The 27,996-nt window shown below is 37.7% G+C and overlaps 1 protein-coding gene and 1 long non-coding RNA gene across 2 annotated transcripts in view; one reads left to right on the forward strand and one right to left on the reverse strand.

The window, feature by feature from the left end:
- The window catches only part of LOC127555970 (tumor necrosis factor receptor superfamily member 14-like), a 659,215-nt gene that overhangs the window by 120,063 nt on the left and 511,156 nt on the right, over nucleotides 1-27,996 (forward strand). The window lies entirely within an intron of this gene.
- On the reverse strand, nucleotides 1,243-27,990 carry LOC127555980 (uncharacterized). Its single transcript, XR_007952327.1, has 5 exons — nucleotides 27,022-27,990; nucleotides 23,127-23,282; nucleotides 8,634-8,724; nucleotides 4,311-4,486; nucleotides 1,243-2,120 (listed from the first exon to the last, which is right to left on the reverse strand). It is a non-coding gene; the product is annotated as an uncharacterized LOC127555980 (long non-coding RNA).

Below are 27,996 nucleotides of genomic sequence, written 5' to 3' on the forward strand. Positions count from 1 at the left end.
GGGTCAATTTTGGGAAAATTACCCATGCATATGCTTTATAAATAAAAAGCTTTAATAAATTTAAAATTAAATTAAATTAAATTTTTAAAAAATTAAATGGGAAATTTGGGGGAGTGTTTGTACCACAGACTACATATCAAGAGCAACAGATGATGCAGAAAAATTTTAGAAACTCATAAATAAATAAATATTTGTGTATAAATATGTAATGTATGTAATATCAACATGTTTTATCTTTTAATACTATCTTCCATGGTACACAAGGAGAACCAAAAAATTTTATGTGGATTTTCCAGATCATGAGGACACTTACATCCCTAACAGTATGTAGGGATAATTGTATAATCAGTGATCCAACCCTTACATATCAAGAGAATTCTGAAACTCAGAAAAAGAAAGTGATTTATTCAAGATCATAAAATAGTCTTACATATATCACCTCATTCCCAATATACCCTGGCTTTTCTTTTTCACATAAATTGAGAGCAGAAGGGACTTCAGGGACCAACTCTTTCTTTCATCCCAAACCTGAGTTAGAATCTTCTCCCTCAGCTCCCTAGGACTCATTCTCCAGCCTCCAAATGAGGACATGCAGCCAAGGAGAATCAGTTCCCTCCTGAGAAAGTTTGTGCTTGATAGCAGCTCCAATGCTGAGGAATCTTTTCCTGACTTCAAGCCTAATCACAGATGACCTTCTTGGGACTCCCACCCCTGGTTCTACCCTCTAAGGCCGAACAAAACAAGATTATCCTTCTAAAGAATATCTTGAAGTCCCCCCACACACACACACACACATGTCCCCTTTACTCTCTTTATTCTCCAGACTAAATACACCCAGATCTTGACTTCAGTTCTCATGTGGTAGGAATTTGAGGTCAACCCCCAGCCTGGTCACATTCGTCTCTTATCAAAACCCTTTTTAAATGTGGTGTCTGGAATCCTTGTATTTCCTATGGAAAGGTGTCTTTTATTTAATAGGAAGATGGATTTAGAAATCACTGGCCAAGATGATACATTCAAGGCTTGTTGTTATAAACCAAAGGTGAATGGAAGTGACATTTAGACAGCAGCATCAGCGGGAAAATGTCAGAGCATTCAAGGCAACTGATCAATTCATAAGGTTTTTTTTTTTTTAAATAACTTTTTATTGACAGAACCCATGCCAGGGTAATTTTTTACAGCATTATCCCTTGCACTCACTTCTGTTCCAATTTTTTCCCTCCCTCCCTCCACCCCCTCCCGCAGATGGCAAACAGTCCTTTACATGTTAAATAGGTTACAGTATATCCTAGATACAATATATGTGTGCAGAACCGAACAGTTCTCTTGTTGCACAGGGAGAATTGGATTCAGAAGGTAGAAATAACCCGGGAAGAAAAACAAAAATGCAAGCAATTTATATTCATTTCCCAGTGTTCTTTCTTTGGGTATAGCTGCTTCTGTCCATCCTTGATCAATTGAAACTGAATTAGATCTCTTTATCAAAGAGATCTACTTCCATCAGAATACATCCTTATACAGTATCATTGTTGAGGTATATAATGATCTCCTGGTTCTGCTCATTTCTCTTAGCATCAGTTCATGTAAGTCTCGCCAGTCCTCTCTGTATTCATCTTGCTGGTCATTTCTTACAGAACAATAATATTCCATGATGTTCATATATCACAATTTACTCAACCATTCTCCAATTGATGGGCATCCATTCATTTTCCAGCTTCTAGCCACTACAAACAGGGCTGCCACAAACATTTTGGCACATACAGGTCCCTTTCCCTTCTTTAGTATCTCTTTGGGGTATAAGCCCAGTAGAAACACTGCTGGATCAAAAGGTATGCACAGTTTCTGCCATACTCATTTCCAATTTTCCCAGCAATTTTTGTCAAATACTGCATTCTTATCCCAAAAACTGGGGTCTTTGGGTTTGTCAAACACTAGATTATTAAGGTTATTGGCTGTTTTGTCCTTTGAACCTAACCTATTCCATTGATCAACTAGTCTATTTCTTAGCCAATACCAGATGATTTTAGTAACTGCTGCTTTATAATATAATTTTAGATCTGGTACAGCTATCAATCCATAAGTTTGGAAAAAGCTCCTCACCATTCCATTTGTGTTGTAAGCTGAAATGCAAAGAAGATGAGTGTCAAGAAGCAGAATAGATACAATTTTAGACATATCATGAAAGGAGAAATAAAATTACAAAAAGATCTACATAGGGTGTGGTGGATAGAGCTTTAGGCTCAGAGCTAAAAAGACTTGAATTCATGTAGTGCCTCTAACACTACTTGTGTGACTTTAAGCAATCAATCAATCAATGTGCAATTATTAAATGTCTACTGTGTTCCTGGTATTGTTATTCTATGGTTACAAGTACAAAAAATAAAACAATCTCTGTTTTCAAAAATCTTTTCCAACAGAGGGAACACAAGGAGTATCTTTTCACTAGTTGCTGTTGTGCCTGGGATTCTCCCCATGCTCCTCTCTATTTTCATTTAAGGTGGCTGCAATTTCACCTTGTGAAAGGGGTCTTTCCCATTCTCCTTAATGCAAATGCTCTCCCTCTGAGAGAACCTCTCATTCACTACCAAATATCTTGTAGAAACAGGTTGGTTTGTCCATAGTGTCCTTCAATAGAAGGTGAGATATTTGAGGGCCTCAGGGACTGAGGGTTTTTATATATGCAAATTCAGCACATTCTCTGACATATTTTGTTGTTCAGTCATTTTTAGTTCTGTTTTACTCTTTGTGACCTCATTTGTTGTTGTTGTTTTGTCAGAAATACTAAAGTGGTTTGCAATTTCTTTCTTCAACTCATTTTAAAGATGAGAAAACTGAGGCAAACAGAGTTATTCGACTTGCCCAGGGTCACCCATCTAGGAAAAATCTGAGGATTGAATTCAGTTCTTCCTGACACCAGGCCTGATGCTTACTCCATTGCTCCTTCTACATAGTAGGAACTTACTTGAGATGATTTGATATGTGTAACATACATTTAAATGGCCAGCTCTTGGCATATAGTAAGTATTTAATAAATGCTTTATATATTTATAACCTACCTATTCTTCTATCCAGCTACCTGTCTTTCCATCTATATTTTTTACCTATCATTTTTCTTTCATTCATCTATCTAACCATATCCCCATCCCTCTTTTCATTCAACATTCTTCAGATATCATTTCTTGGTCATCTATCTTTTTTATTTAATTTTTTTTGTTACATTTTAAGTTTCAACTTGTCTCCTTCCCTCCTTCCAATCCTACACTATAGAACTTGATTTGATGCAGATTTTTAAATGTATGTAAAACCATACCATGCATACTTCTGTTTTTCAGTTCTTTCTCTGAAGGTAGATAATATCTTCCTTTCTAGGTTCTTTGTAGTTGATTTGAATCTTTATAATTCTCTGCATAACTAGGTTATTCAATTATTCTTTGAACAATATCGCTATTACTACATTCTCTTGCTTCTGCTCACTTCACTTTTCATTATTTTATTTCATCTATCCATGTTTTTCTAAAATTAATCAGTTCATCATTTCTTGCAGTACAATAGGATTTCATATCATATATCACATATCACAACTTGTTCAACCATTCCCCACTTGATGGGCATCCCTTCATTTTCTAGTTTTTTGACAGCACAAAGAGATCTGCTACAAACATTTTAGCACATACAAGTTATTTTCCTTTTCTACAGCTCACTAGGGGAAACGGACCTAATTGTGATATTTCTGGGTCAAATTATTGACTCTATCTAGCCATCTATCCAGCATCTATCATTCTTTCAATCCATCATTCCATCTTTCTATACAAAATATTTTTATCCCTCCCTTTCCCCATCTCTCTCTCTTATCTATCTTCTATTCTTCATCCATCTATTTCTCTCTTCTGACAATCATGATTTTCCTTTGGAGAAAGGAATGCTTTCCTAGTTGACTTCACAAACTTGTGATGATAAGAAATCTCATTTAGATTGTCTTTCTGTGAATTTGACAGGTTGGTGATTAGTAGTGAAAATATAACTAGGAACTTCTGTGTCTAGGGGCAAGAACCCCAAACTGAACCTAAGTCAAATCCATCTTCAGTTAAGTGGTGAAGTGGCAGGGAGTAAGATGGAAGGATGGGGACAGGGGAAGTTCTCCTCTACCTTCTGTCTGCCATTTCCCTAGATGTTCTGAATGAATGTATGATTTAGGTATGAGATCTGTGGTTGCTACAATGGTAAAGGATTCCTATTCTAGTCAGAACTTCTAAATTCACTGATCTAGGACCAAGTCCCCACTGCTTCACCCTCTTTGTGTTTCTCCTTACCTCCTTCTTGGGTATTTTTCCATCTAGACAATAGTTTTCATACCAAAATGAAAGCTATTATAATGATAGTGGGAATGATGACAAAGTATATGTTTTGATGGTGACTCTCCTGTGAGCACCGTGCATCAGTGATGGCAGTGCCTGGCCTTTCTTCAGACATATTCTGGGCAGCACAACTAAGAAGACAGATGAGAACATGTGTCACTAAACATGAATTCATTCCCATCATCCCACCATGACTGAATAATCCAGCTCCTCCCCCACTCACAGGCAGCTTCCAGAGAGAGAGAGGCAGAGTACTCCAAACAGAGGGAGAGAAGTAGATGAAGACAGATGTAGGGCCCCCCTTCCCAATGTGTTATATATGCAAAAAACCTCAGACAGAGGGCATCCACATTGGAATGGCTAGAAAGACAGTGTGTCCAGAATCAGGATCCAAAAAGATTTAGACAAATTAGAACCATGAGACCATGTTGCTTTTTTTGTTTGTTTGTTTATTTTGGGGGAAAGACTGCAATTTTATCAGTATGATGGATTCCCTGCTGTAGAAATACTTTCCTCTGATGCAGGAATTGTCAGGAATTGAGAGCCTTAAGTTGTTGGCCAGGGCACTGAGAGAATGTGACATGTTTCTGAAACAAAGTCTTTAATGTTTAAGAGATAATGCTCCTGACCCCATGGAAAGTCCTATATGTCTCCCTGCCTAGGCTGACAGTAAGATAGAAATTATTGGGGCTATGGAATCAACATTTTCTAAAAAATCAATTCAAGATCATAGAAGCTGTGATTTCTTAGATCTGGGGACACCAATGGAAACAACACTGGACCTAGAAGTTTGAATGGGAGTTCAAATCTTCATTCAGACATTTCCAAATGTAGAACCTTGAGCATTTAATCCTTGCTTGCCTCAGTTTTCTCATCTGTAGAATGAGGATAATAGCTCTCACTTCCTAGTGGAGCACCAAATGAGACACCACCTAGAAAGTGCTATATAATGGCTAGTCTTATTGTTACTGTAACTCCTATTCCAATGACCATTGGTGTAAAACACTCTTCTTATTGGTTGATATGGATAATATTCCCTGTGGACATTACTGGGCAGAGTTGGGGAGAACTCCACCTTGATCAGTCCTTTTCAGGAGTCTTCAACCTTCAAGGTTTGCTTCTGGCTTCCAGCTTCAAGAGGGAGGATGGAAGAGGTCAATGAATTTCAAATTCTTGGAGGAAAAACCTCTGGAAAGACATGGAAGGGACCAGCAGCCTCCACAGTATCCTCTTCCCCAGCTTGCTATACTTTCCCTTTCAGGGAATCTAGAACTTTCTCTTGGTTGAGTTATCTCACTGCCTGGGAAACCTCTTTCCTTTGTATTATCTGGTATATATTCTCCAATGTATTTCTTTTCTGATCTCTCTTTTGCCCCATTTTAGATAAGTGAGTTTCTTTGCTTTTGTAATGTATATTTATTGTGACAAAAGGGATAGAGTGGTAATAGGTGGGAAGCTTTGAAGAGAATATGTGGGGTTTCTCTTCCTCATCCAAAATAAAGACAAAGTAATCATAAATTAAATTGAACCTAGTCACATCTTCCAGATTAAAAATATTTAAAAGAATAGATAGTTATAATTCTAGTCTGGAATCCTATTTCTCTGAAAAGAGCAAAGTGGTCTCAGGCTCTAACTTCCTGCTTTTCCTCTAACGATAATAAAATCTTCCTTGGGAAAGGGCAGGTGGGAGAAAAGACTGGAGATGTCTAAACTTCCTCCCTTTGAATAACACAGCAGCCCACACCATTAGCCATAGGGAGAGATTTCTTAATTTCTCTCTCTCTCTCTCTCTCTCTCTCTCTCTCTCTCTCTCTCTCTCTCTCTCTCTCTCTCTCCCTTTGTTTCTCTGTCTCTTCCTGCTTCTCTGTTTCCCTCCCTTCCTCCCTTCCTCACTCCACCTCTGTCTGTATCTCTATCTCTCTCTGCCCTCCCCCCCTCACTTCTTTCAATCTCTCTTTCTCTACTTGGGGTCTCTAAAACTACTATAATTTCATTACTATTGGGGTTTTCCTTCCCCTTGAAGAATGACAAATTGCTCAGAAGTTAGTTTGAACCAAATCATATCCCCCAAACTAATATTTAAGGGAGTAGAGTGATTATTCTAATCTGTTAACTTTTCCTCTGATATTGCTTTCAACAATCATTATTATTTTTATTTAATTATTAATAAATTATATTTATTGTTTTTGTTTAGTCATTTCAGTCCTGTCCAAGTCTTTGAGACCCCATTTAGGGATTTTTTGGCAGAAAAGTTGGAGGGGTTATTTTCTTCTTCACCTACTTTTATAGATGAGGAAACTGAAGCAAACAGGATGAAATGACTTGCCAGGGTCACACAGCTAGCAAGTGTCAGAGGCCAGATTTAAAATGAGGAAATAAGTCTTTCTGACTCCATATATGACATTCTATAAACTGTGCAACCAGTTTATCCATTTATCATTATGATTTTTAATGTTCCGGCTAGCTTCCTGGAGGTCCTCCAGAAGGGCCTTGGCCACATCCTCAGCACCACCATGAGGATTTCTGTCTCCCAGACTATCTTCTCCTTCAGTCTCAGTCCTTAAATACTCTATAATAATTATATCATTCCATCATACTGAACAAATGTCAACTTGCAGAACCATTACATCAGCATGCTAAGTACTAAGTACATATAAACTAGATAAGCATTCTGTCATCAATTCCACTGAGTTAACACTTTGTTTCAAGTATACTTCTCTAGAGTTCCAGCCCTCTACAATCATTATTATTGTTATTATTGAAAGGGACCAGAAGCCACCTACTTCAATCCTCTACTTATAAAGATGAGGAAACTGATGTCCAAAGAATCAAAAAGATTTATCCCTGGTCACAAAGGAAATAAATATCAGAGGCAGGAGCAGAATCCAGCTCTTTGGGCTCTAGAATCAGTGCTCTCTTCATTCTACCATACCACTAGGTAACAATCCATCTGAAAAGATCTTGGAGCAGGAGCACCCTGAGCACCCCTTGTGAGTTGACAACGCAATTAGAAAACCAGCCATGGCAGTTCAGCTTTAGACTACATGGCAGCTTTAGGATAAAGGAAATCCAGGGGCACCTAGATGGCACAGAGGATAGAGCGCCGGCCCTGAAGTCAGGGGGACTTGCGTTCAAATCTGACCTCAGACACTTAACACTTCCTAGCTGTGTGATCCTGGGCACTCCACTTGCCTCAAAAAACAAAAGAATAAAGGAAATTCTGTGATACTGTCCCATGGACACTATACTGGTCAGTCTACAAATGAAGAGTTCAAGTTCATTGAACAGTTCAAGTTCCTTGGTTAGCTAAAGAGCTTCCACAAGAGGGCGCTGGAGGCTTATAGATTCTGAGCTTGAAGTGATGTCAGGGGTCCTTTGGTGGGGTCCCTCACTTATAGATAAGGAAAAATAGCCATAAAAAGTTCAAACAACTGATAACAATAGCTAGTATTTACATAGCATCTCCCATGGGCCAGCACTTTTAAAATAACATCTCACTGGCCCACCACAGGTGGGGAGCATCCATGCCATTGGAACCCAGATTCTCTTCCAAAGCCCTTTCCATGGTACCACGGCAGCAGGGCACCAATCTGCATGGGAGGAGCTACTGAAGGATGTCCTGGAGAGGCCAAAAGGTTGTGTCAAGTACTTGAAGAAATGGTAAGTAGAAGAGAAGCAAACTCACTCATCTTGGCCCCAGAGGGTAGATCCAGAATGCTGGAGAGAATGTAAGAGAAGCAGATTATAGTTCAGTTTAAGGGGGAAAAACTTAACAATGGAGGCTATCCGAGAGAAGGAAGACAAGAAGGAAGTATAGACAAGCAAAACAGCATTGAAAACTACATGTTGAATTTCTTTTAAGCCTACAAGTATATATGCAAGCTCCATAGAAGAGAAGTTCATAGTATCCTATAAATTTGGAGGAATCAGCATGAACCCTAAGGCAATCGTTAAATTTTCAGGGTGAGCACACATGCCTCAGAAATGGGCAAATCCTACCAATTAGGGCTTGATTTGTTATTTTGTTGCATGACTAGACTTAAGAAAATGCTGATGATGCAGAATAAACTTAAAAGTGTGTCCAGTGTATATTTATTTCCCAGAGATCCAGTTGTTACTTACCTGCACACACCCAAGGATATTTTTTATTTTTATTTTCTGTTCTATTCTGTGTATGGAAACTTTTACTTTACTTGGAGTTCATTAAGTTCACAATTTTTGTCCAAATTATTATAAATGAACAAGACCACCAAATCCCAGAGAACATGCTATACCTACTTGGTCCATGGCAAACATCGGTCCAGGGTCCCATTCGTGGAAAATGTCCCTGCCTGGCACTTTTCACAGATGGTGTTGTTTCTTTCTGTGCCTGAAAGAGAAGGGCATGGGATATGTGATGCTCAGTATGGTAATAAGAACAAAACATATCTGTTAGAACAGCATCCTTGGATTGGTCAGTCCTTTCCCTGGAAGCTCTGTGTCAGAACAGAGTATTGAGAACAATTCTACGAAACATTCCCCCCAACCTGAGGAAAAAATTATTATTTTTTAAAATTTTATTTTGTTTTTGCATTATCTATATTGCTCAACATTTCTTTTGTTTAACAACCAACTCTTTAAAGCCAAAAAAATTAAATTAAAATGGCACATTTTAATGTCTTTTATGTTTAACCAACATTACTAAAAATTTCACCATCACTTTTTCAAAACTAAACAATTAACAAAATAATAAATTAAGCTCCGATTTATCCTGTTTCATTATGCTCACACTGAAAATTTAACAATCAGCTCTTGGAAGAAGAGTTCTGGCTGACTCCACCATGCCTCTGATGACCTTATCTTATGCAATGAGTCATCTCTTATAATATATAATCTTTAAAAAGAAAAAAAAAGTTCCACAAACTAAGCAGCAAATCAAAAAACCATAACATTATTTGTAGTATTCCATACCCATAACCCTCCCTGCCCCCACTTCTTCACAGAAGCTGGAGATTAAGGATTAAGTAGAATATTGAAGTGTCTCAGTGGATAGAGAACTGAGCTTGGAATCAAAAAGATTTTAGCTCAATCCTGGGCAAGTCACTTGACCTCTGTTTACCTGTTTCTGCTACTATAAAAGGGGGAATAATGATAGCATCTACATTCTAGATAACATGTGTAAATCTGGTACACAATCCATGTTTGTTTTCTTATTGTTATTTAACTATCTGTAAGGGTACAAATTATTTTGCCTACTTAGAGGACCCTGGCTTTAGAGGAAGATGGGACCTTAGAGATTATGGGGTCCAACTGTCTCATTTGACAGAAGAGAAAACTGAGACCTCAAAGGTCAAATAAGTGGCTTTACTTGGCCACACAGATTACTCCATCAATATTTGAAAGATCTTCAATTTGGGCGGCTTGCTTCCTCTCTGCACAAATGCAAATTGTCATTGCCTTCAATTTAATCAGATGGCTTTTTAGAGTTGTATCTCAAGCATCCATCCTTTGAAACTTCTAACGGACTGAGTTCCTCTGTACTTAACTAGGCTGACCTCCAGAAAGCCAGAACCTTGGTCCTAATTTAGAAGCCTCCAACTAAGTATTATTTGCTAGAAATTAAACTCTTTGTGGATCATCTTCAGAAACCCAGGGGTGTATCATAAACCAATAAATGGAGCAGTAAGGAAATTGCCAATCAGTTTTATGGATAGGCAAAGTGTTTATAGCCAAACAACAAAGAGGGATGATCAAAGAAGATAAAATGGTTTGTGTTTATTGTATAACATTTAAAGGATTTTGCACAAATAGAACCAATGCAGCTAAAATTAGAGGGGAAGGACTTCCGGTTAAGATGGCGGAGAGGAGGCTCACAGTTGCATAAGCTCCGCACTTTCTCTCACTATCCACTTCATTACAAGCCTCTGAATCAATGCTTGACTGAAAAAAACCCACAAATAGTTACCAAGAGAAGCCATCCTTGAGATCCGCCAAGAAAGGTCTGTCTTTACTGGAGGGCTGGGGCGGTTTTAGATCGGGCGCAGGCTGAGGGCAGCGGCAGTGAGAGCACGGGAGCAGAGCTGAGAGGGGGTGGGGAGTGATCGTAGCCGTCTCTGCGGGGAGAGCTTCGCTACAGGTTTGGAACCTGCAGCAAGTCAACAGCCCAGCAGAGAAGCTAAAAACACCGGGGCTGAAGAATACAACCGCAAACAGCTGGAGTCTCTCAGGACCTGGCCGCCCCCCCCTTCCCCCCCCTCAGTGACTCAGCACGCTTTGGGATCTCAGAGCGCAGGCGCAGCACAGTCCTGCTAGTGCCTCACTGCTGCCCCCTGCAGTCTGTAGAGGAAGCTCGATAACACACCCAGCCCCCCCCCCCCCCCCAAAGAAAGACTCCAGTTTTTTCTGTTTTTCTTTGGTAGTTTGTCTCTGATTAATAGACAGAATGAGCAAGAAGCTGAAGAGGACTTTAACCCTTGACAGCTTCTATACAGATAGAGAGCAGACTCTAAATCCTGAGGAGACTAAAAACAGGCAGTCCCCAGGTGATTCCCCAAAGGAGGAGATCGTCTGTTCCTCAGCACAGATGAACCTCATAGAAGTGATTAAAAAGGCTCTCACAAGGGAGCTAGAAGAAAAATGGGAAAAGGAGAGGGAGGCTCTGCAAAAGGAGAGGGAGGCTTGGCAAAAGAGCCTGGAGAAGTCAGTTAAAGAGAGAGTGGATAAAGAAGTAAAATCCTTGAAAAATAGGATTAGTGAACTGGAAACAGAAAACAGCTCTCTAAAAAACAAAATTGGCGAAATGGAAAAAAATTCCACAGAACAAAAGAACTCAATGGGACAATTAGAGAAAGATTTTAAAAAAGTGAGTGAAGAGAATACTTCACTGAAAATCAGAATTGAACAAGTGGAATTGAATGACTCGAGGAGACAAGAAGAATCAGTCAAGCAAATCCAAAAAAATCAAACAATGGAGAAAAATGTGAAATACCTTCTGGGGAAGACAACAGACCTGGAAAACAGATCCAGGAGAGACAATCTGAGAATCATTGGACTCCCAGAAAAACATGATGAAAAAAAGAGCCTGGACACCGTCTTCCAGGAAATTATCAAAGAGAACTGCCCAGAAGTCATAGGAACAGAGGAAAAAATAAACATTGAAAGGATTCATCGATCACCCACTGAAAGGGATCCTAAAATCAAAACACCAAGGAATATAGTGGCCAAATGCCAGAACCCTCAGATGAAAGAAAAAATATTGCAAGCGGCTAGAAAAACCCAATTCAAGTATCAAGGAGCCACAATAAGGATCACCCAGGATCTGGCAGCATCCACATTAAAAGATCGAAGGGCCTGGAATATGATATTCCGAAAGGCTAAGGAACTTGGTATGCAACCAAAAATAACTTACCCAGCGAGAATGAGCATCTTTTTCCAGGGAAGAAGATGGACATTCAACGAAGTAAGCGAATTTCATCTATTTCTGATGAAAAAACCAGAACTTAACAAAAAGTTTGATCTACAAATATAGAACTCAAGAGAAATCTAAAAAGGTAAAGATTAATCTTGGGAACTATATTTTGACTATATAGATGTATAAAGAATACATGTATACCTTGTTCTAGAAATTGATGTGGAAAGGACATTGTACCAGAAAAAGGGTAAAGTGGGGGTAGTACATCTCATGAAGAGGCATAGGAAACCTATTATATCTGAGAGAAAGAATGGAGGGGGATGAATATAGTGGGTATCTTACTGCCTTCAGAATTGGCTTTAAGTGAAAAATCTTAAGACATATTCAATCTATGGTGAAACTTCTCCCATCTCATTGAAAAGTGAGAAGGGAAAAGTGGAAAGGGAAGGAATAAGCTAAGCGGAAGGGAATACGGGAACTGGGAGGGAAAGGGGTAAGATAGGGGGAGGAACTCTAAGGCGGGGGGAGGGACACTAAAAAGGGAGGGCTGTGAGAAGCAAGGGGTGCTCACAAGCTTAATACTTGGAAGGGGGGGAAAGGGGAAAGAAGGGAGGAAAGCATAAACCGGGGTTAACAAGATGGCAAGTAATACAGAATTGGTCATTCTAACCATAAACGTGAACGGGGTAAACTCCCCCATAAAGAGGAAGCGGTTAGCAGAATGGATTAAAAGCCAGAATCCTACAATATGTTGTTTACAGGAAACACACCTGAAGCGGGGAGATACATGCAGGTTAAAGGTAAAAGGTTGGAGCAAAATCTACTATGCTTCAGGTGAAGTCAAAAAAGCAGGGGTAGCCATCCTGATCTCAGATCAAGCTAAAGCAAAAATTGACCTAATTAAAAGAGATAAGGAAGGACACTATATCTTGCTAAAGGGTAGCATAGATAATGAAGCACTATCTATATTAAACATATATGCACCAAGTGGGGTAGCATCTAAATTCTTAAAAGAGAAACTAAGAGAGCTGCAAGAAGAAATAGACAGTAAAACTATAATAGTGGGAGATCTTAACCTTGCACTCTCAGAATTAGATAAATCAAACCAGAAAATAAATAAGAAAGAAGTCAAAGAGGTAAACAGAATACTAGAAAAGCTAGATATGATAGATCTCTGGAGAAAATGTAATGGAGACAGAAAGGAATACACTTTCTTTTCAGCAGTTCATGGAACCTATACAAAAATTGACCATATATTAGGACATAAAAACCTCAAACTCAAATGTAGTAAGGCAGAAATAGTAAATGCATCCTTTTCAGACCACGATGCAATGAAAATTACATTCAACAAAAAAGCAGGGGGAAGTAGACCAAAAAATAATTGGAAACTAAATAATCTCATACTAAAGAATGATTGGGTAAAACAGCAAATCATAGACATAATTAATAACTTCACCCAAGAAAACGATAATAATGAGACATCATACCAAAATGTATGGGATGCAGCCAAAGCGGTAATAAGGGGAAATTTCATATCTCTAGAGGCCTATTTGTATAAAATAGAGAAAGAGAAGGTCAATGAATTGGGTTTGCAATTAAAAATGCTAGAAAAGGAACAAATTAAAACCCCCCAGTCAAACACTAAACTTGAAATTCTAAAAGTAAAAGGTGAGATCAATAAAATTGAAAGTAAAAAAACTATTGAATTGATTAATAAAACTAAGAGTTGGTTCTATGAAAAAACCAACAAAATAGACAAACCCTTAGTAAATCTGATTAAAAAAAGGAAAGAGGAAAATCAAATTGTTAGTCTTAAAAATGAAAAGGGAGAACTCACCACTAACGAAGAGGAAATTAGAGCAATAATTAGGAGTTACTTTGCCCAACTTTATGCCAATAAATTCGACAACTTAAATGAAATAGAAAAATACCTCCAAAAATACAGCTTGCCCAAACTAACAGAGGAAGAAGTAAATATCCTAAACAGTCCCATCTCAGAAAAAGAAATAGAACAAACTATCAATCAACTCCCTAAGAAAAAATCCCCAGGACCAGATGGATTTACATGTGAATTCTACCAAACATTTAAAGAACAATTAACTCCAATGTTATATAAACTATTTGAAAAAATAGGGATTGAAGGAGTCCTACCAAACTCCTTTTATGACACAGATATGGTACTGATACCTAAACCAGGTAGGCTGAAAACAGAGAAAGAAAATTATAGACCAATCTCCCTAATGAATATTGATGCTAAAATCTTAAATAAAATATTAGCAAAAAGATTACAGAAAATTGTCACCAGGATAATACACTATGACCAAGTAGGATTTATACCAGGAATGCAGGGCTGGTTCAATATTAGGAAAACTATTAGCATAATTGACTATATCAATAACCAAACAAACAAAAACCACATGATCATCTCAATAGATGCAGAAAAAGCATTTGATAAAATCCAACATCCATTCCTAATAAAAACACTTGAGAGCATAGGAATAAATGGACTTTTCCTTAAAATAGTCAGGAGCATATATTTAAAACCATCAGTAAGCATCATATGCAATGGGGAAAAACTGGAACCTTTCCCAGTAAGATCTGGAGTGAAGCAAGGTTGCCCACTATCACCATTATTATTTAATATCGTATTAGAAACACTAGCCTCGGCAATAAGAGTCGAGAAAGATATAAAAGGAATTAGAGTAGGCAATGAGGAAACCAAACTATCACTCTTTGCAGATGATATGATGGTATACCTAGAGAACCCCAGAGATTCTACCAAAAAGCTATTGGAAATAATTCATAATTTTAGCAAAGTAGCTGGCTACAAAATAAATCCCCATAAATCCTCAGCATTTTTATACATCACCAACAAAACCCAACAGCAAGAGATACAAAGAGAAATTCCATTCAGAATAACTGTTGATACCATAAAATATTTGGGAATCTATCTACCAAAGGAAAGTCAGGAATTATATGAGCAAAATTATAAAAAAGTCTCCACACAAATAAAGTCAGACTTAAATAATTGGAAAAATATTAAGTGCTCTTGGATCGGCCGAGCGAACATAATAAAGATGACAATACTCCCTAAACTAACCTATTTATTTAGTGCTATACCAATCAGACTTCCAAGAAAATATTTTATTGATCTAGAAAAAATAACAACAAAATTCATATGGAACAATAAAAAGTCGAGAATCTCAAGGGAATTAATGAAAAAAAAATCAAATGAAGGTGGCCTAGCTGTACCTGATCTAAAATTATACTATAAAGCAGCAGTCACCAAAACCATTTGGTATTGGCTAAGAAATAGACTAGTGGATCAGTGGAAAAGGCTAGGCTCACAAGACAGAATAGTCAATTATAGCAATCTAGTGTTTGACAAACCCAAAGCCCCTAACTTCTGGGAAAAGAATTCATTATTTGATAAAAACTGCTGGGATAATTGGAAATTAGTATGGCAGAAATTAGGCATGGACCCACACTTAACACCATATACCAAGATAAGATCAAAATGGGTCTATGACCTAGGCATAAAGAACGAGATTATAAATAAATTAGAGGAACATAGAATAGTTTATCTCTCAGACTTGTGAAGGAGAAAGAAATTTGTGACCAAAGATGAACTAGAGACCATTACTGATCACAGAATAGAAAATTTCGATTACATCAAATTAAAAAGCCTTTGTACAAATAAAACTAATGCAAACAAGATTAGAAGGGAAGCAACAAACTGGGAAAACATCTTCACAGTTAAAGGTTCTGATAAAGGCCTCATTTCCAAAATATATAGAGAACTGACTCAAATTTATAAGAAATCAAGCCATTCTCCAATTGATAAATGGTCAAAGGATATGAACAGACAATTTTCAGAGGATGAGATTGAAACTATTACCACTCATATGAAAGAGTGTTCCAAATCATTATTGATCAGAGAAATGCAAATTAAGACAACTCTGAGATACCACTACACACCTGTCAGATTGGCTAAGATGACAGGAAAAAATAATGATGAATGTTGGAGGGGATGCGGGAAAACTGGGACACTAATGCATTGTTGGTGGAGTTGTGAACGAATCCAACCATTCTGGAGAGCAATCTGGAATTATGCCCAAAAAATTATCAAAATGTGCATATCCTTTGATCCAGCAGTGTTTCTATTGGGCTTATATCCCAAAGAAATACTAAAGAAGGGAAAGGGACCTGTATGTGCCAAAATGTTTGTAGCAGCCCTGTTTGTAGTGGCTAGAAACTGGAAAATGAATGGATGCCCATCAATTGGAGAATGGCTGGGTAAATTGTGGTATATGAATGTTATGGAATATTATTGTTCTGTAAGAAATGACCAGCAGGATGAATACAGAGAGGCTTGGAGAGACCTACATGAACTGATGCTAAGTGAAATGAGCAGAACCAGGAGATCATTATACACTTCGACAACGATATTGTATGAGGACATATTTTGATGGAAGTGGATTTCTTTGACAAAGAGACCTGAGTTTCAATTGATAAATGACGGACAAAAGCAGCTACACCCAAAGAAAGAACACTGGGAAACGAATGTGAACTATCTGCTTTTTTGTTTTTCTTCCCGGATTATTTACACCTTCTGAATCCAATTCTCCCTACGCAACAAGAGAACTGTTCGGTTCTGCAAACATATATTGTATCTAGGATATACTGCAACATATCCAACATATAAAGGACTGCTTGCCATCTAGGGGAGGGGGTGGAGGGAGGGAGGGGAAAAAAAATCGGAACAGAAATGAGTGTCAATATAATGTAATTATTAAATAAAAAATTAAAAAAAAATTAGAGGGGAAGATGAAAGGAAACTTGCCTATGGATTTTAGTTCTTTTGAAATTTAATTATATTGTAGTACCAAAGTTCCCTTTTAATGTCCTGACCCAGTTTCTCCAATTGTCCTATTTAGTGATTCTGCCTCATGTTATAACCTTTCCCTCTTAATGTTTGAAGAGATAAAGGTCTACCTTAAGTGCTCTGCCCCAAAACCCCAGGCTATAATCATTCCCTCTTAAATGGTTGATGAGATGAAGGTTTTCTATTATTTTATTATTATAAAATTATTATGTTATTTTATATCTTTGGGTTATAGACATTCCTTCTTAATGTTTGACAGGATAAAGGTTTATCCATTTTAGATATCATTAGAATATCAGTAACCTCCCTCCATTGTGTCATCCTAGGGGCCTCCCCCACCATTAGGTTATCCCCACTTAGGTACCTCCCTCATTATGTCACTGTTCTTGTTATACTATAAAAAAGCTTGTCATCTGAGTACTCAGGGCTGGATTCTTTGAGATGATAATCTTTGAGATGGGGTCCAGCCCTGGGACCAAGACCCATCTGATCTCAGTACCTCTCTCCATTTAATAAACTATTGAATTGGTCTCTAACCTCTGTCTTATTCAGTTTCCTCGGCATTACAGTATGTTTTCAGAAAGGTTGGAGATTGTCCTATATATGTTAGATTACAGTTAGGGAGTATTAAATTTTCATAAATCATGTCTTCAACTCACATAAACAATAACTTGGTTGCTACGTAATGTGTGTGTGTGTGAAAGTATGGATTTTATGAACCACTACAGGATAGGATATTTTGCTTCTGAAGTATTATGAATAAACAGTTGCCAAAACTATTCCTAGCAGTAGACACTAAATTGACTTGCAAAATACATTCCTTTTCTGCTTCTTTTTATTAGGGTTTGAGTTTTTGGTGAAATCTGAGACATCCAACCAAGTCTTTAAGTACTAATTCATATTGTATATGGAAATGTCAAGTTTTAAAGACTATGTTGTAATTTGTTTTTTAAGTGCTGAAGTGAGAAATTATGATATGCTCAAATGCAATAACATTTATAAAGGTATATTTCATCTTTTCTACTTGAAGGAATTAATATGTAAAGCATAACATTTTCCTTTTTAATTTTCAAAACATATGCATGAATAATTTTTCAACATTAACCCTTGTATAGCCTTGTGTTACAAATTTTCTCCTCCTTCTCCCCATCCCCTCCCCTAGATGGCAAGCAATCCAATATATGTCATACATATTAAAATATATGTTAAATCCAATATATATAAACATATTTATACAATTGTCTTACTGCAAAAGAAAAATCAGATCAAAAAGGAAAGAAAATGAATAAGAAACAAAATGCAAACGAACAACAACAAAAAGAGTGATAACATTATTTGTAGTACTCCATACCCATAACCACCCACTTCTTCACAGAAGCTAGAGGCTGAGGATGAGGTAGAGTGCTGAAGTGTCTTAGTGGATAGAGAACTGGGCTTGTAGTCAAGACGATTTTAGCTCAATTCTGGGCAAGTCACTTAATCTTTGTTTACCTGTTTTTGCTAAGATATAAGGGGGATAATGATAGCATCTACATTCCAGATAACATGTTTAAATCTGGCACATAGTTAATGCTTGTTTACTTATTGTGATTTAACTATCTATAAACATACAAATAACTTTGCCTACTTCCAGGATCCTGACTTTAAAGGAAGAAGGGACCTTAATGATTATTGGGTCCAACAGTCTTATTTGACAGGAGAGAAAACTGAGACCCAAAAGGTCAAGTAAGTGACTTACTTGGCCACACAGGTTTCTCCATCAGTATTTAAAAGATCTTCAATTTGGGCAGCTTGCTTCCTCTCTGCACAAATGCAGATTGTCATCCCCTTCAATTTAAGCAGATGACCTTTTAGAGTTGTATCTGAAACATCCATCCTTTGAAACCTCTAAAGGACTAAGTTACTGTACTTAACTAGGCTGACCTAGAAAGCCAGAACCTTGGTCCTATTTTAGAAGCCTCCAACTAAGTATTATTTGCTGGAAATTGAATTCTTTATGGATCACCTTCAGGAACCCAGGAATGTATCATAAACCAATAAGTGGAGCAGTGAAGAAATTACCAGTCAGATTTATGGAGTTTATGGCCAAACAAAGAGGGATGATCAAAGATGATAAATTAGTTAGTGTTTATTGTATAAAATCTAAAAGATTTTGCACAAACAGAACCAATGCAGCTAAAATTAGAGGGGAAGATGAAAAAAAACTTGCTTATGGATTTCAGTTTTTACTGAAATTTAATTATATGTAGTATGTATTTCAGGTAGGTTGGAAACTGTCCTACATATGTTAGATTACAGGTAGTGGGTTTTAAGTCTTCATAAATCATGTCTGTATTTATTTCATTTGCAGCAAATAGTAACGTGGTTGCTACGTGGTGTATGTGTATGTATCTAAGTGTGGATTTTATGAACATCTATGGAATAGGATATTTTACATCTGAAGTACTGTGAATAAAAAGTTGTCAAAACCATTCCTAGCAGTAGACATTAAAATGAATAGCAGAATACATAACCTTCCTGCTTCCTCTTATTAGGGCTTGAGTATTTGGTGAATTCTGAGGCATCCAACCAAGTCTTTAAGTACTAATTCCATATTGCATATGGAAATGTTAAGTTTTAAAGACTATGTTGTAATTTGTTTTTTAAGTGCCGAAGTGAGAAATTATATACATTTCACCTTTTCTACTTGAAGGCAATAATATGTAAACCATAACATTATTTGTAGTACTCCATACCCATAACCACCCACTTCTTCACAGAAGCTAGAGGCTGAGGATGAGGTAGAGTGCTGAAGTGTCTTAGTGGATAGAGAACTGGGCTTGTAGTCAAGACGATTTTAGCTCAATTCTGGGCAAGTCACTTAATCTTTGTTTACCTGTTTTTGCTAAGATATAAGGGGGATAATGATAGCATCTACATTCCAGATAACATGTTTAAATCTGGCACATAGTTAATGCTTGTTTACTTATTGTGATTTAACTATCTATAAACATACAAATAACTTTGCCTACTTCCAGGATCCTGACTTTAAAGGAAGAAGGGACCTTAATGATTATTGGGTCCAACAGTCTTATTTGACAGGAGAGAAAACTGAGACCCAAAAGGTCAAGTAAGTGACTTACTTGGCCACACAGGTTTCTCCATCAGTATTTAAAAGATCTTCAATTTGGGCAGCTTGCTTCCTCTCTGCACAAATGCAGATTGTCATCCCCTTCAATTTAAGCAGATGACCTTTTAGAGTTGTATCTGAAACATCCATCCTTTGAAACCTCTAAAGGACTAAGTTACTGTACTTAACTAGGCTGACCTAGAAAGCCAGAACCTTGGTCCTATTTTAGAAGCCTCCAACTAAGTATTATTTGCTGGAAATTGAATTCTTTATGGATCACCTTCAGGAACCCAGGAATGTATCATAAACCAATAAGTGGAGCAGTGAAGAAATTACCAGTCAGATTTATGGAGTTTATGGCCAAACAAAGAGGGATGATCAAAGATGATAAATTAGTTAGTGTTTATTGTATAAAATCTAAAAGATTTTGCACAAACAGAACCAATGCAGCTAAAATTAGAGGGGAAGATGAAAAAAAACTTGCTTATGGATTTCAGTTTTTACTGAAATTTAATTATATGTAGTATGTATTTCAGGTAGGTTGGAAACTGTCCTACATATGTTAGATTACAGGTAGTGGGTTTTAAGTCTTCATAAATCATGTCTGTATTTATTTCATTTGCAGCAAATAGTAACGTGGTTGCTACGTGGTGTATGTGTATGTATCTAAGTGTGGATTTTATGAACATCTATGGAATAGGATATTTTACATCTGAAGTACTGTGAATAAAAAGTTGTCAAAACCATTCCTAGCAGTAGACATTAAAATGAATAGCAGAATACATAACCTTCCTGCTTCCTCTTATTAGGGCTTGAGTATTTGGTGAATTCTGAGGCATCCAACCAAGTCTTTAAGTACTAATTCCATATTGCATATGGAAATGTTAAGTTTTAAAGACTATGTTGTAATTTGTTTTTTAAGTGCCGAAGTGAGAAATTATATACATTTCACCTTTTCTACTTGAAGGCAATAATATGTAAACCATAACATTTTTTCTTTTTTTATTTATTTTTATTAAAGCCTTTTATTTTCAAAAACACATGCACGATAATTTGACAATACTGACCCTTGCATAGCCTTGTGTTTCAAATTTTTTCCTCCTTCTCCCCATCCGCTCCCCTAGATGGCAAGCAATCCAATAGATGCCATATATAGTAAAATATATGTTAAATGTAATATATGTAAACATATTTATACAATTCTCTTGCTGCACAAGAAAAATCAGACTAAAAAGGAAAAAAAAATAGTAAGAAAACAAAATGCAAGTGAACAACAACAAAAAATTGTGAGAATATTATGTTGTGGTCCCCACTCAGTTCTTACAGTCCTTTCTCTGGGTGTAAAGGGCTTTCTTCATCACAAAATCATTGGAACTGGCCTCAATCATCTTATTGTTGGAAAGAGCCACATCAGTCAGAATTGATCATTGTATAATCTTGCTGTTACCATGTACAATAGTCTCCTGGTTCTGCTCACTTCACTCAGCATCAGTTCATGTAAGTCTCTCCAGGCCTGTCTGAAATCATCCTGATGATCATTTCTTATAGAAATATTCCATAACATTCATACACTGTAACTTACCCAGCCATTCTCCAATTGATGGGCATTCACTCCTTTTCTACTTTCTTGCTACTATGAAAAGGACTGCCACAAACATTTTTGCACATGTGAGTCCCTTTACCTCCTTTAAGATCTCTTTGGGAGCCCAGTAGAAACACTGCTGGGTCAAAGGGTAAGCACAGTTTGATAACTTTTTGAGCATAGTTCCAGATTATCTCCAGAATGGTTGAATCAATTTTCAGTTCCACCAACAATGTATTAGTGTCCCAGTTTTCCCACATCCCTTCCAACATTCTTCATTATCTTTTCCTGTAATCTTAGCCAATCTTATAGGTGTGTAGTGCTATTTCATATTTGTTTTGATTTTATTTTCTCTGATCAATAGTGATTTAGAGCACCTTTTTATGTGATTAGAAATGGTTTAAATTTCTTTATCTGAAAATTGTCTATATCCTTTCACCATTTATCAATTGGAGAATGGCACATCAAATGTATTTTTAAAAAGGACTATGAAAGATATTGTATGAAAATAATCTTTCAATAAAATTTTGATTAAAAAATAAAATTAGAGAGAAAGTAGGTAACTAGGGAAGGGAGCACGGAAAAATTTTGCAGTAAATTTTCTGATAAAAGTCTCAGCTTCATTTTATATATAGATCTACATCATACTTTATATATATATATATATATATATATATATGACTATATATGTACATACATAATATATACATATTATCTGTATTATATATACTACACATTCAAGTGTATAAGAAGAAGAGCCATTTTCCAAGTGATAGCAGTTTTCAAAGGAAGAAATCTAAATTATTAATAGCCATGTTTTTGAAATGCTCTAAATTTTAAATAATTAGCAAAATTCAAATTAAGGTAACTGTGAGGTTTCATCTTATACTCATCAGATTGACATGGAAGACAAAAAATGAAAACAGCAAATGAGGGAGGAACTGTGAAAAAACCAGATATATTGATGTACTGTTGGTGGAGCTGTGACTTGGTCTGGATATTTTAAAAAATAATTTGGAACTCCATCCCCCAAACTTACTAAGCTGTGCAACCCTTTTGACTCACTGATACTACTTCTGATCTTATCTTCCCAAAGAGTTCAGAGAAAGAGTAAAAGGGCCAATATATACACAAATATTTGTAGTCTACAATTTTTTTCTGTAAAGTATTGGAAACTGAAGGTACATCACCAGTCAGGGAATGATTAATAAATTGTGTTACATGAATTTAAAGGAATACTATTGCAACATAAGAAATAATAAAGTGGATGTGTTCTGTGAAACATGGGAAAACTTGTATGAACTGCTACAGAGAGAAGTGGGAAGAACCAGGGGAACAGACAACCAAGCTAGAGAGATTTAAGAACTCAAATCAATGGAGTAACCAGCTACAATTCCAAAGAACTCATACTGAAACATGCTACTCATCTCCTAATGATGAAGTGATAGACACAGAAGGCTAAAGGAGACATATATGCTCTTTGTACATGGTCAGTGAATGAATGTGCTTTCTTTGACTACCTAGTCAAACCTCAGAGACCTTAGAGGTCTTCTATCCCCTGTATTATCCCCCTTTTCTATAGATAAGAAAACAGAGGAACAGAGAGGTCAAGGAAACTCAGCATCACATGAACAGTAGGTGCAAAGCTTAGTTTTGATCCCTAATCCTATCACACCAGATCCAAGAATCATCCCATTATTTTCCTGGTTCCAGGAAGGCAGCCAGAACTGAGGGAAGGCAGGGAATTTCTCAGGCTGCCACAATAGTCCTGGGTCCTTGGATGGATGGTGGCAGAGCAGGCTCACCTCTAGATTTCACATATTGGCCAGGGCTGCAAACTTGATGAGGCACACACAGTTCACAGTCATCATCTTTCATATCAGCACAAAAATAACCTGGAGAACAGCCGCACACAGTGTTGGAGATATTTGAACATTCCCTTATGGTCACGAAACCAAGCTCTGAAAGTAAGAACAAAAGGAAGAAGGAGACATTAGGTCAGTCATTTACCACTTACTGAGGACCTACTATGCTCCAAGCACACATTAAAAAGAAAGGTAAAAGATAAAACCTGCTTTCAAGGAGATCACAGTCCAGTACACTCAATCAAGTCTGTAGAAACAAGATCCACACAGGAAAAATTAGAGATGATCAAAAGAGGAAAGGCCCTAGACTTAAAAAGGAAGGAGATTGATCTGTTGCAAAGATGGACTTTTAGCTGGGATTTTAAGGAAGATAAGAAAGACAGAGGGTGGAGGTGAACATACAACCATGAGGGAAAATTCCCATCTGGGAAGACCACAGAGTCCATTGTCCCTGGATCACAGAGTGTGTGTGAAATAGGTGAGGGCATAAGGTGCAATAGGTTGTAAAGGTAGCAAGAGGCTAGATTATGAAGGGCTTTTAAAATTTCTGTTTTGCTCCTAGAGGCTCCTAGAGGGAGCCATGAAGTTTACTGAGTTAGACATGTTTGGGCCTGTGCTTCAGGAAAATCATTTTCATAGCTGAATTAGATTGGAGAGAGACTGGGAACAGGCAGACACTCCCACATCCACAGCATTTATTGCAACACTCTAGGTGTGAGATGAAGAGGCTCTGCTGTATCAGAGGAGAGAAAGGAGGCATATTCAGGAAATACCAGAAAAGGTGAAATCCACAAGCCTTATAGGTCCTTGTAAGTCCATAAGAGAACTGAAAAAGGAAGGAACTGCTGTGATTCGTGACAGGGTGACAGGGGCTGAAGAAATTTGGGACCAGTGATGTACTCTTCTGTGAGCAGGAGGCTGACTCCATTTCTACAGATTAGCATGTCTCTGGGTTGGATGCTCAACTATACCAAACCACCTGGGTTCATCATAATCTCAGGCAAGTCTAACAGACCCTCCAGGAAAATGTCCATTGTTCAGATGCAGCCATTGAGGTCCAATTGGGAAAAGGACTTTCTCAAGGTAACACAGAGTCATTGCGAGGTATCAAGAAGTGAGGGGAAGGGGGAAGGGAAGAAGCACTTATTTAGTGCTTATCCCTCAATGTACCAGGCACTGTGCTATATAACAACCCTGAGAGGTAAATGCTGCTCCTGTCCTCCCATTTAACACTTGAGGCAGTCTAAGGGCAAGTGGTGCCCAAGGTTACAAAATTAGAAGTGTCTGAGGTCACATTTGAATTCAAGTCTTGCTGATTCTAGACCCAGCCTTCTATGCACTGAACCAGCAGCTATTAGAGCCCAAACTTCCCAGCCAAATTCAGAGAGAAGACATTTAGAGCCTGATGGAACCTGACTTGTCATTACAATGAATCCTCCCATTTTAAAGATGAACAAATGGAAGCCCAGAGAAGTAAATTACTTTTTCCTGATTTCCCTCAATGCTAGTGCCTTCCTTCTAAGATAATTTCTAATTCATCATCCTGCCTATACCAGGTTTGTACAGAATGCAGTCATGGTGTGTACCCCCATATGTTTTAAGGTCTTTCTTGGTAATCCCAGCACTTAGCACAAGACTTAACACATAGTATGTGCTTATTGGATGTTTATTGACTGGCTTGCCCAACATCATACAGATAATAAATGGAAGAGTTAAGTTTTTTACCCAGAATCTCTAACTTCTAATCTAGGACTCTTCCCTATGCATCACCTGGTGGCAATATTGGGGGTGAAAACCTTTTCAAACTCTAAAAAGGGATGTGCCTGAGAAAGGAGGAAGGAAAGATGAAAAGCTCTGAACAAGGAGTTAAGTTGACATCATGAGACCTCAGGTCAAATCCTGGGTCTGCTCTTTACTGCTTTGTGACTTTTGTCAAGTCCCAACTTCCCTGGGATCAGTTTCTTCAGTAAAATGATGGTTCTAGATGAGATGACCTCTCTGGTCTTTTTCAGCTCTGGGTCTGTTACCTATTGATCCTTTCCATATGGACTAAGGAGAGGAGATACTTTGAGGTAAGCAGGTGAACAATCCTGGGGCAGGGGAGAAGCAAAAAAGGAGAAATGGGGGAGCAAAAAGAACCAGGAGAGTCCCCAAAGTCTTGACTTTATATTGTCAAGAGTTTTGACATATTTAAGATGATTTCCTAGTTATGCAGAATAGTCTGTTCAAATAGAGAAGCCCAAATTTCAGAATATTCAGAGCTAAAGTGGGTGAGAGAGCAAAAAGATCTGCTCCACCACTTAGCATTCCCCTGCCCTCTTTCTGACCAACCCCCCCACCCACAAGGATACATATGCCTTCTCTAACCTGATGAAGCACTGACCCTCCTGTGATTCAGGGTTAAAATGGGGTAGGACGAAGAAGAGGAGATGTTGTTTGTTCTTGAAAAGCATCTTCCTATTACTACGGGTGAAAATCCATCCTTAAAAATTCATTCAAAACCCTGAGACAGGGCAATATTAGCTGTGATTCACAGTCTAACATGAATTATTTCCTTAATATAATATCTCCCTGGCAGACAAGAAGGGAATGCCCAGAAGAGATGGAGAAAGTAATTTGAAATATTAGAACACTGTTAGGAAGATGAGCCCAGCTGGGAGTTACAGGGAGAGTTTTTGGGCCATCACAAGGAAACACAGTTCTTGAGATAATCCTCTGACTCCTATAGCTAAGAGTCAGGAAAGTGTAGACATGCATATTTAAGGAATGAGGCGGGGGATGGGGGGAAGGGGGATGGGGATGGGAGGTGGAGTGGTGAGAGGGAACGCTCTGGCTCCAGGACCTAGCTCAGCCTCTTTCCTGAGAGCTAGCTCTATTGATTAGCCTCTTCAGAATCCTAGACATTTTAAGCACTCTTTTCTGAGGTTCTTTCCAATTTGGATGTTCTAGGATTGTGTGAGGGAGTGTGAATAAATTAACTATCTTGTGTTTCCTAAGAGTGAAATGCCATGCTCTAAAAACCAAGAGATCATTGAACATGGCAATATCAGTATTATATGACGATCAGTTCTGATGAATGTGACTCTTTCCAACAATGAGATGATTGATGTCAGTTCCAATGATCTTGTATGAAGAGAGCCATCTGCCCCCAAAGAGAGGACTATGGAACTGAGGGTGGTTTCCAATATAGCATTCTCACTTTTTTTGTTGTTGTTCACTTGCATTTTGTTTTCTCACTCATTTTATTTTTGATCTGATTTTTCTTATGCAGCAAGATAATTGCATAACTATGTTTACTTTTTGGATTTAACATATATTTTAACATGTATAACATATTTTGAATTGTTTGCCATCTAGGGGAAGGGGTGGGAGGAAGGAGGGAAGAAAAGTTGGAACACAACACTATATAGGTCAATGTTGAAAAATTATCAGTGCTTATGTTTTGAAAATAAAAAGCTTTATTTAAAAAAAAAAAAAGAAATATGCTCTAGGACCTTAAGAAGTAATCCAAGCCCCTCATGGTAGAGATGGGCAAACTGCTGTCCAAAGAGTGGACATGACCTGTCCGAGGTCACAGAAAGAAAAACCCAGGATGGAACCCAGCTCTCCCAGCTGCTAGCAAATCATTCTCACTGCCTCTTTTTCTGGTCTAGGTCCTGTTTACTGGGCTGTAGACATCCCTCCTATCCCATCTTGTATAGTAAATCTAAGACTTTTGACTTTCTCTGAACCCAGCTCTCCCTTTCCCAGGGAAGCTACAGTACCCACCATAGGACAAACTCTGGCTTAGATCCAGGGTCCTAGTTAACCATAAGGCCCCTGACGAATTTCTTACCAGAGTTACAGACTTTACAGAGGAGACACTTCTTCAAGACATGCTTGTGTGTGGTGTAGGTTCCAGAACCACAAGGTATACAGAAGGTGCCATTCTTTATGTTACATGCCCCTTTTCGTTTGTAACCTGAAGATAACAAAGAGTTAACATTAAAAACAAAGCACAGGACACCTCCCTGCAGAAGCTATTGCTCTCCATTCTCAATTCTCCTTGGTAACACCACATGAACACCCTAGACCAGGTTCTGGAGGCTCCCAAGGCTACCTATGAAACTTAGGATGGTTTATTATGAAAATTAGGAGGGGTGCACATCCATCCCTCAATTTCAACCCAGACTGTCAAAACTGGAAGGGATCTTAAAGACATACAGAGACAGAGGCAGAGAAAGACAGACATGCACACACATACAGAGGCTGAGAGAGAAACAAAGAAAGGGAAAAGGAGGAAGGAGAAACACACATGCCCAGAGAAAGAGAAGAAATCAGATGAATTCTGAGTACAAAATAAAATATAGTATTTTTCACTTTCTTCTTTTTTTCAACATGACTAGTATAGGAATATTTCATATTACTTCACATATGTAAATAAGTCCATAACGCTTACCACCTCATGGGATGAGGGCAGGGCTGAGAGAGGAAAAGAATTTGGAACTCAGAATTTAATAAATAATGTTAAAGATAAATAATTTTTTTGAAGGGGAGAGAGAATCAGAAAAAAAACCTTATGGAGAAAGTTGTATCTGAGTTATACATTGAAGGGATTTAAGAATAACATAAGAGTTATGGGGAGTATTCCAAACAAAAAGGACCTCTGATAATGCAAAAAATGCAGTGATTTGGGAATGGCATGCAGTCTAAGGCAGCCAGATGGCCAATTTGGTTGGAATAGAAACGTGTGAGAAGTCAGATGAAATAACACAGCTAGATGGTTGCAGTAAATAGAACACCAGATTTGACCTGAGATAAAACCAGTCCC

Source organism: Antechinus flavipes, chromosome 3 (assembly GCF_016432865.1).
Source record: "Antechinus flavipes isolate AdamAnt ecotype Samford, QLD, Australia chromosome 3, AdamAnt_v2, whole genome shotgun sequence".
Lineage (NCBI taxonomy): Eukaryota > Metazoa > Chordata > Mammalia > Dasyuromorphia > Dasyuridae > Antechinus > Antechinus flavipes.